The sequence below is a fragment of the Benincasa hispida genome, chromosome 10, assembly GCF_009727055.1.
Source record: "Benincasa hispida cultivar B227 chromosome 10, ASM972705v1, whole genome shotgun sequence".
In the NCBI taxonomy this organism is placed as follows: Eukaryota; Viridiplantae; Streptophyta; class Magnoliopsida; order Cucurbitales; family Cucurbitaceae; genus Benincasa; species Benincasa hispida.
The window spans coordinates 8,117,698-8,128,432 of NC_052358.1; the positions used below are offsets into that span (position 1 = coordinate 8,117,698).

The 10,735-nt window shown below is 36.0% G+C and overlaps 1 long non-coding RNA gene across 1 annotated transcript; it reads left to right on the forward strand.

Moving 5' to 3' along the window:
* The first annotated feature begins 7,719 nt into the window (after nucleotides 1-7,719).
* Nucleotides 7,720-9,851, forward strand: LOC120088529. The gene is made up of 3 exons (XR_005484950.1): nucleotides 7,720-8,220; nucleotides 8,322-8,513; nucleotides 9,787-9,851. It is a non-coding gene; the product is annotated as an uncharacterized LOC120088529 (long non-coding RNA).
* Nucleotides 9,852-10,735: the final 884 nt, after the last annotated feature.

Consider the following 10,735-nt stretch of genomic DNA (forward strand, 5'->3'; position numbering starts at 1 on the left):
TTTTTTTTATAAAATAAATATTATTTTAAATTTAAATTTGAATATGTTGCTAAAAAATAATAAAAATTACAATATAACTAAATTATATGATATACATGGTTGACAATATTTATAGTAATTATATAATGAAAATGAAGATTAATATACATATGCAAAATAAAATTAAAAAAATGGACAAAAAGGTAAAATTGGAATACCCTCAACTCGGGAATCTGGAAAACCCATGTTTTAGGAGGGCATTCAAAACTCTTCAGATGCCTTCTGTCCGAGCATTCTAAAATGCCCCAGAATATTCAAATGTCAGGACATCTCACAATATCGTAAAACAAATACGGTAATCTAAATGCTCACTATATAGAAATCTAGAATGCCCGAAAAACAAACACAGTAATCCAGATGCTCACATTATGTCATGCAATGTAACCCAACGCATGAATTGCGCAACATGCTCTATAAAATAACCAACACATGAATTATGCAACATGCTCTGCAACTCTCATATGATTTACACATCATGCTTTTGTTGGGATGTGTACCCTAAAGCCTCCTAATTAATTAGTTTATTTATTAATTATGCGATATTAACTCATCCATTAACCAGAAAAATTCAACATGTAGTTTGGAACAATATGTAGTTGACATATAAGTGGTTCATGCGATACTATGGATATGACCCACTTTGTAATAGTTACAAATGATTTGATCTAAACTGTTCATGTGGAGGTATGTGAGTGAGATATTCTATATAAAGTGTTTGTATAAGACCGGAAAGTGAAATATTTAATTTCTCTTTGTAAATCCATTAATTGATGAGGTAAATATTTCACACGATAATCATGTGCGACTCGATTTTAATCTTGAATAACTTATGAACTCATGTATGTGAGGTTAGACCTTTGATTTGCACGGTTGAGAGTAACCCAAGTTGCTGACTCAATAAGCCTACCATTTTAGGAAAGTTTGATTAAATGAGGAGTTGGGAATATATTTTCACAAGATGAAATTCACTCCTCTCGACAAGGTAAGTAGATGAGTAGTTTCCTGAAATGCTAATTTTGAGTCTTGAACAAGGGGTCCCACTCTCTCACTAACTTGAGAGGGACAGTTTATGGTTGAACCGTGAACTAATTGTTCATTACAGAAATCAGTGGTACTTAAGGAAAAAAGGTAATTACATGGGTGAAACGGGCACTTTGACCCAACTATGATTATGAACAACTTGTGAATGATCGACTTGTTTATACTGATTATATCTATGGGTACAACTTGTCCTATGGTGGTGTATCAGAGTACAAATATGGGTCTATAGTGATTTGCCCTATAGTTAATGAACGGAGGTTAATATAATTAGTTAATCTTGGATCATTGGAGTTTATAATCTATAGGTCCATAAGGACTCCTTGCTAGCTCATAGACCGGTAAGAATCAAATATGTTGAAAGAAAAATTTGAAATGTTCAAATTTATGAGGGAAAATATTAATTATATTGGATACAATTAAATACATATTTTATTATAAAGTTTATTTGGATGAAATTCAAATTCTAACTTTATAATATGAAGAATTAATTTGTTACCAATTTACCCACAAAGAGAAGGTTTCAATGTAATTTAAGCCTTCTTGTTGACTATATCCCTTTGCAACGAAACGAGCTTTGTAATGTTCAATAGATCCACTTGCAACCAATAGAGTGTTGCCCTGGAGGAAGAGGAATTACAGACCAGGTGTTGTTGGCTTCCGACGCTTTTAATTCATCAGCCATGGTAAACCTCCAATGAGGAAAAGAGACAGCATGGTGATAGAATCGTGGTTCATATTCAGAAGAAACACTCAAAACAAAATGTCGATAAGTAGGAGAAAGTTTTTCATATGATATAACAGAAGTCAAAGAATATCGAGATTTAGTTGGTTCCATAGAGGTAGCATGTAAAAGACTACAACGATACTCCCTTAAATAAGAAGGAAGTTTTGTTATTCTGGTAGAATGATGAGTAATGATGCAATCACTATCAAGAACACCATTGGAAGAACCACCAAGACAGTAATGATTCGAGGCATCATGAATATCATGAGAAGATTGCCTAGTTTCAGCAACAACAATAACATCATTTCAAGATTTTGTATGCATATCATCATTTGAAGAAGCAATTTAATCATCATGATTATTCACAATAAGACTATCACTATGAATGTTAGGTGGTGTGGCTGCAACATCATGAAGAGAATGTCTATTCACACTAGTATCAGTAGAAACAATATTAGGTAAGGAAGTAGACAATATCCTTGGTAATACCAAATCTGGAAAATTATCTACAGCTTCATATTGATCAGTGATATTGTGAAAAGAGAACATATTTTCATGGAAAGTGGCATCCCTTGAAGTAAAAATGCACTGCTTTTCAATATCATAAAGTTGGTATCCTTAGAGGATAACCCAAAAATACAGCAGAAATTACACGAGGATGAAACTTCAACCGTTGGTTTGAAGAGTGGTTAGCCCAACACTGTCCATATAAACAAAAATAAGGAGTAGTCCACTGTAATAAAGGAGAAGGAATCCAATTGATGAGAAAGAAAGCAGTGAGAACACATTCACCCCAAAACTTAATAGGAACACGTGGTTGAAAGAGTAAAGAACGAAAAACATTTAAAAGATGTTGATATTTTCTCTCAACAACAGAGTTCTGTCCTGGACGAGCAACATAAGAATACTGATATAGAATTCCTTTAGTAACAAAGAAATCAGTAAAAGCAAGTTTTGGAGTATTATCAAACTAAAACTATTTAATAGATGCTTTAAACTGATTCTCAACGAGTTTGGAGAAACGTGGAACAATGACTAAAGCACCGGACTTTTGTTTCATAAAAAAAACCTATGTATATTGGGAATGCTCATCAATAAGTGTTAGAAAGTACCAATAACTAGAATGCATAGGATTCTGATATGGTTCCCAAATATAATAGTGAATAAGATCAAACACATGTGAAGCTACATTATTATGAGATATGAAAGACAGACTTTTCTGCTTTGCAAGGGGACAAATCATACAAGTAGTAGAAGTATTATTCTGAAATTTAAAAGGTAAAGATCAGCCTTCCTAAGCATCTTCATGGTTGACTTGTCCTGAATAATGTAGGAATTCCAAAAAAGCTTAACAATAATTTGTTGGGGTTCATGCCCTAAAGTCTCGTGTCCTGTAGTTTGTAAATAGTATGTACGAATGCTTGTGTTGTATAATATATGATATTTAATTCACATATTGTATTTTACTCAGTTGCTTGTTTTATTTTCATTACCATAAACCAATAAACATAAAATCCCTGGTTATCTGTATGTAACTCAAGCATGTATGTGGTGACATACAAGTGGATCATATCTTGAGTGATAATCAAAATGGTATGTAGTATATGTATATAGGAGGGAAACTTTATCCTGATAACGCTACGGATGCGGCCCGCTTTGTGGAATGGTAATAAGTGTTGTGACTTGTCACAAATGGTCTGATCCTGATCATTTGTGTTGGGGACATGCGAGCAGGGGCATCCTATACAAAGAGTTTGTATAAGACCTGGCCACGAAGTGTTAACGTCTCATTATATAACACTGTTCATGACAGAGACTTCACTTCACTCGGATGACCATAGGTAACATGACCTCATTCTTGAGTGAGTTGGGAACTCCTGCCATTGAGGGCGGTCCTTTGATTTGTATGGGTGTGAGTGGCTAGTTCGTCGATTCAAACCTACCATTTTGAGGATTCGTCTTATTTGGGAACTGGGAACTCAGCTACACAAGATAGAATTCATTCCTTCCCCGAGGCGGCTGTCTCTTATACACATCTAGATGTGTATAAGAGACAGCATTTACACAAGATGGAATTCACTCCTTCCCCGAAGTAGGAGTAAGTAGATAGATAGCTCATTTAAGGGCTGATTTTGGGGCTTGAACGATGTGACATCATACACCTTCTCTTGGCGCAAGAGGTGTTCACACATAGTTGGACTATGTTGTATTGTTCATTAGAGAAATCGGTGGTACTTAAAGAGTAAGATGTAAGTACAAGGGCAAAACGATAATTTGGTCCAGCTATACTTACGAGCATCTGTGAAGGCTCATTGTACTCATGATTGGTTATTGATGACAAAAATTTATAATCTTTATCTTTATGCATATAGACAATGATGAATATGAATGATACAAATGGAATGTTATCTATCTATTGCGCTGATGAATGAAAGAATGATTCTCTATGTGCACTCAAATGCTTTGCAATAAAGATGATTTATGCGATACTACATTCTAAGTGTATGGTTGATAATGATATGCTCGTAGTATGCGATGAAGTAGTGTATGTCACAAGTTTCCTTGCGCTGAAACTAAGTATAATTCCAACGCAAGTTTCTCAGAATGATCCGAGGTTGAACAAGGGGATTGTTGTCGTTAAATGCGATACTTATGTGATACATGCGACCGGTTACAATAATGAATAAAGAATTTTGGTTTGTATAGAAATATAAATTACGCTAAAAGTAAAAATGCGTTGATAAAGTAAATTCCTAAACTACTATGATACATGATACATGATACAGGGGTCGAGGACTGACTGTGATGTTGTACAAAAGAATCGATGAATGCGATGGCAAGTCTTATGAATGAAGCAGAAAGAGAAAAAGTAAAGAGAAAAAACATCGCAAGTTCGTCAATCATGTTAAGAACGCAACTAAGGTTTCATTTTTTCTTGGAGTACACCTTTTAGTGATCGGCCGCGTTCGCATACGTCTATGGTGAAACAGAGATGAACGTGATGAATGCAAGGTTGTTTCCATCTCTGAAAATATTTCTCGCTTTAGTTAACGCATTCTTCCAACCTCTCTCGATAGGCGGAATAACATCTTCATTTCTGCTCTCACAGGTGAAGATTCCATCAAGCATGCTTTAGCTAAACTTAATTCATTCCTTAACACATCATTAACTCATTCGCTTAATTCTCGCTTTTTACCTCGGGGATTAAGAACACATCATGGAGAAAATGGATGATAAATGTATGGAAAGAGACAGAGAGATGATAATGGTGACGATGATAACATTTAATTCTAAAATTAAGCATTTGATACATGTTTGTGAATGAAGGATTAAAGAAGATGAACACGAAAGATGAATTAGAGAATAGAAATAAATACGGAAAGAGTGTCAACGTCTTGACAGAAATCCCGATCGAAGACGTGTGCTTGCTGGCGTATGGATGTGGTGGAGAGGAAAGCTTCTCTCTCAGGCTTGCTTTCCCAGTAGAATTGACCTTTTGCACAGAGCTCCAGCTTTGGGAATCGGAAGAATTCCTTACTCGGAGACTCACTTTTCAGCCTTGTTTCGTAGTTCTCCCAGATTTACTCTGTAAAGGTTCTTCAAACCAGTCTCTCTCTCCCCGTTTCAGTATATGCATGTATGTATTTCAGCGAGTTTGAGGAAGCTATTTATAGGCAAGACCTTGGCTTTTTGAATTTGTGGTCCCCACTGTCTAATTATGGTAATTCCTGCAATGGCATAATGGAAAATTCCTTTCTGTTCCACGATCAATCCGTCAGAATTGCATAACAGAAAGTTTTCAGAATCGTTTGCAAATGCGTTGCTTTTCACATCTTCGATCGATCGTCGCATGCGGTGTTGTCTTTGATTACCGCATGTGGTTGAAATACGTTGATCACTAAAGCACTTGATCGATTGTCGCATTCGCCGTCATTGCGTTGATCATCTCTTCATTCTTGTTTGATGGGTGCAAGCGATGTAGATGCATCGTACATTTTGTCTTCGAGCCATTAACACATGCGGTGACCTATTTCCTGCAAAACAGAGACTGAAACATTCTATTTTGCCATCGCAATGGTGTTAATGGGCGTGTTTACGATATTTCATAATTTTCGTATTTCTTAGCCAATTCTTATACTATTGACGCAACTTTCTCTGTTTTTGCCGCCATATATAAATAAAACAGCATAAATAACTTGTATTTCTACAAGTTATCAGTTATATCTGATAGACACAGAAATATATTTGTGGTAAGAAGAGTTCAGCTGCTGGTCTTTAGTGGAATGCTGGCAGTTAACAGATAGTGGATCTCGTGGCTAAAGAGTTTAGTCAGCTATTCACGTACCGTTGGAGCTTCGAGCCACAGGTCCATAAGGTCCCCTAGGTAGCTTGGATAAAGTCGAGAATACGTTTTTGGTTCAGTTTGAAATGTTCAAATTAACAAGAGGGAGTTCGATTATATATGATATAATTGAACTGGTTAATTATATATGATATAATTGGCTAAATGTATGAGATACATTATTTTGGAGGAATTTAGATATATATATGATTTATATCAAGTAGAAGAGAAATTACTATAGTAGATATATGATATCAAACTATATGGTAAGAATATAATATGATTATATTCATTTATTAATTAAATTGGTTAATTATGAGATAATTGGCCGAATTATTATCCTCAATTGTGCATTAGTGGGAGAAGCCGTATACGGTTATTGTAAGCGAAGAATAAAATGAAAATTTGTTTCATTTTGAAAGAGTTCGAAAAAATCACAATCGGTGTGAAAAAGTATCAGTTGCCTAGCTGAGAGCCTATACGATAGAGTCTCATCGTCTAAATGATTGCACACTCGTGTCTAAACGATCGCACGCCTTTCTCTAAACGATTTCTTAGCTTTCCTAAACGATCGCCTAACATGTCGCGTTTTCTAAACGACCGTTTACCTATTATTAGATTATCGCTTAGTAAAACCTACACGATCGTGTAGCTTTATCTAAATGATAAGCACTCCACTATATGATAGCTTTCTCTCCCACTTACTTATCGTTTACATGATCAACGTTTCCTCCGACCTTTACCAAATTCACAAAAGACCGCACTTTGGATTCTCACTCCGAGAAGACCAAGGGCTCCAAGTAGTGGTTTCGTCCCCGCTTCTGCTTGCCCATGCTTGTTCGTGTTGCTGCCGTTCGTGTAAACAATCATGCTACCGTAGCCGACTGATTTGTTGGGCGATAGAGTTCGTATAGGTTTTTCCGCTGCGTTGAGTTTGAGATTGAAGAGAGTCTTCAACTGATATGTGAACTCAATCCCTTGTATGTTATTCATCAAAGCATGTCGCTAATTAGTGTAATTTGCATAACTATCTGTTAGAATGTGTGTGTTGTATTTCGGTCACAATGAAATTAAAAAGATCCGAACATACTCATAGATGCTCTTTGTTAAGAGTTCCTTCACAATTGACTGATCAGTAGTTAAGGCACTTATAGAAATCAGATTATAGTGAAAACAGGAACGAACAAAACATTTTGGAGCATGAGATAAGAGTCAATATGAATATTACCAATAAAATCCACATTGATACGAGACTGATCAGGCAAAGTAACACACAACCCAAACACAGGCATGAGATGGGAGAAAAAACCTCGACAAGAAAAAATGTAATACCCCGAATTTTCACTTTTTAATATAATTTTAGTAATTTTGTTATTTGAGGGCATTTTTGGAATTTTGTAATTACGAAAATTTAATTGTTGACATTGAAATTATTCAATTTGAAAATTAATGGCCGAAATTAATTTCATTTTGGAAAGGAAAGGAATTTAATAATATAAACTGAAATAAGGAAAGAATAAAATATAGTTTATTTTATTTCCTTTTTAGTTTTATTATTATTATTATTGCTTTTTTTATTTTTATTTTATAAAAAAAAACCTAATTTCCCTTCTCCTTCTTCATCGCGTCTGCCCTCCCCTCGAAAATTTCCCTTCCCGCCGCCGTCACCAATCGTCCAGCCGCTCATCCAGACCATCGCCGTCTAGCCAACCATCCGGTTCACACCTCAGATTTTTCGGCCGAAGCCTCCCCCTAGCACGCCGCCTCGAACCTCAAGCCGACCAACCCAGTCGCACGACCCACGCTAGTCTAGTCACGCCGTTGTCCAGCTCCATTCCTCATGTAGTCGCTCGCTCGCCTGACGTTGCTGCCATTGGAGTCTCACTGTCGATTGAAACTCCTCCTCCTACAAGACATTGAGCCCTCTGCCGCTCGTCTCTCCCTCTCTCTTTCAAATTTGACGACACCGTAAGCCCCTCAGACATTCATAGCCACTATTCTGTTGCCACAGCCGTTCGTGTGCCTCCCTCAGATCGTCGTAGGCCGCCTTTATTATCAGAGTTAGTGGTTTTGGGTAAGTTTTGCTGTTCGAACTAAGGTTTGGATATTTTTTTCTTGGAATTATTAAATGTTCAACAAGTTCTTGGCCTAAAATCTCTTGTCTTTATTTTAAAGATGGAATTGGAATTTTCCAAAGGAATTTAGGTGCTGATCATTGGAACTAAAATCTATTTCGGTGGAGATTTTGGAGACTGGATTGTTTTGGAGCAAGTATTGACCAAGCTTTGTCTTGAGGATCTAATTCAAAGTTTGTGAATGTTGGAAAGAAGTTCATTTGCTTGAATTAATTTTAGGCTCAATTTTGAGGTAAGTATCTTACTACTGGAATTACCTTTGTGTTTGACGATAAATTTATGATTTATTTTTGAGGATTTTAAGACTAGTTGCAAGGATACTTTTGACTATTCTAAGATTTAATGGATTGTTTAAAAAAGATATAGGAGCATGTGATAATGTCTGAAAAATTTTAATGTATGAGTATGATTTAGAATTTTATGAGTTATATTAAAAGGATGATTGAGCATGACCTTAAATGTAAGTTAAGTAGCACTCCTATCAGAAAGTCTTAAAGTTAGATGAGAATTCGACATTTGCTGATTCACATAGTTATGCGATTTATTGTGAGAATGTGTAGACCGTACTATATATTATGAAATCTCAAATACTTGATTGTTTACATAGTTTAGTGCATGAAAGGGATGTACTAGAGCAGATCCATTAACACTAGATTAATTACGTATGTTGAGGTTAATGAACATGAGCTTGATGAGGAGATTTTAGAGGATTCATGATTAGGTGAATGTTATATGTAATAGGAAGTTAGATGCCATTTTTTTCCTTTCCAGACTATGTGACTGCATGAAAGTAATGCACGTCCAAGGACCCAGTACATGAAAGAGATGTACTAGGGCTGGTGTGTATGAAAGTGATACATACCTAGAGGGTACTGGGGTGTACGAAAGAGGTACATACTCAGTGGGTTATGTGTATACGAAAGAGGTGTATGCCTAACCATGTGTACGAAAGAGGTACACATCCCTACATTTATAGAGAGGATCTGGGGTGTACGAAAGAGGTACATACTCAGTGGATTATGTGTATACGAAAAAGGTTATACATAATTAGATGTACGAAAGAGGTACATACTTAGTAGGTTAGGTGTATACGAAAGAGGTGTATATTTAACTAGGTGTATGAAAGAGGTACACCTTCAATGGGTTATGTGTATACAAAAGAGGTGTATACGTAACCATGTGTACGAAAGAGGTACACATTAAGTGGGTTATGTGTATACGAAAGAGGTGTATGCATAACCATGCGTATGTAAGAGACTGTGTTTCCTTCGAGATTCACCAGAGGTTGTGGGTCCTACAAGACTTACTAGAGGTAATGGACATATTCAATTACTGTAGGATAGAAATAAGTTTTTCACGTATATATGTGTTCCATGAGGACCAGAATAGTTTATATGTTCCACTAGGGGTAGGTATCTAGAGGACATAGACGCCTAGCCTGACCCCAGTAGTGGGGTTACTTACTGAGTATTTCATACTCATTCTTTCTTATGTTGATGTTTCAGGTAAGGGTAGAGATGCACCGGCGATGGCGCAGCGGAATTCGTGATCGTGTCACTGGGACTAGTTTTTACGCTTCCACATCATGAGATTTAGAGTTCCTTTCATGTTTCCCTTAATGTTTAGTTTTGATGTTTGAAATTTAGTATTAAGAATTGTTTTTCATATGAACTTATTAACCTTTATGATTTATGGGTACCCTACTATTGTTTTTAACAATTGCATTTATTAAATGTCTTTTGAACTTCTCTTGTTTTTAATTAGCATTTATTTCAAATACTGAGCATCGTTTTAAATTCTTTGCATGCATTTATTTTAGTAACGGCCTTACCTAGGTCCTAGGGGGTCGGGTCGTTACAACAAATATGTGTAGTAGTACCAGAATCGAGTATCCAAGATGTAGAAGCAGCAGATAAAGAAGAAACAAAACATGTACCTGCTACATGGGAAGTGATAACATCAGAATCAGAAGTAATCTTGGCTTTGGATAGATGTGTCTGAAGAAGACTCAGCAAACTTTGACATTGTTCTTCCGTAAAACCAGGAATAAAACTTGAACAAGTTGTAGAGGAGGATTCTGGCTTAGTTGAGGTATTCTTCTGATTTTCATATCTAGGAGAAAATCCATGTAACCTATAACAATTCTCAATAGTATGACCTGAAATGTTACAATACCTGCTAATTGGACGATCTTTCTTCTTAGAAATAGAAGAATTTGATGAGGAATACGAACTTGGAATTAACAAATGAAGAAATAGAGGAGGAAAAGTTCTTTACTAAGAGAGTTGTAGCGGATGGAAGATTGGATGATGAAAAAGGTGCAACAGAAGCACGTTGTTCAATTTCTTGAACAACAAGAGAAAATGATCCTTGTAAAGAAGGCTCAGGTTCCATTAACAGAAGTTGTGTCCGAATTTGGCTAAAGGAATCGTTCAATCCCATGAGAAAAGTTAT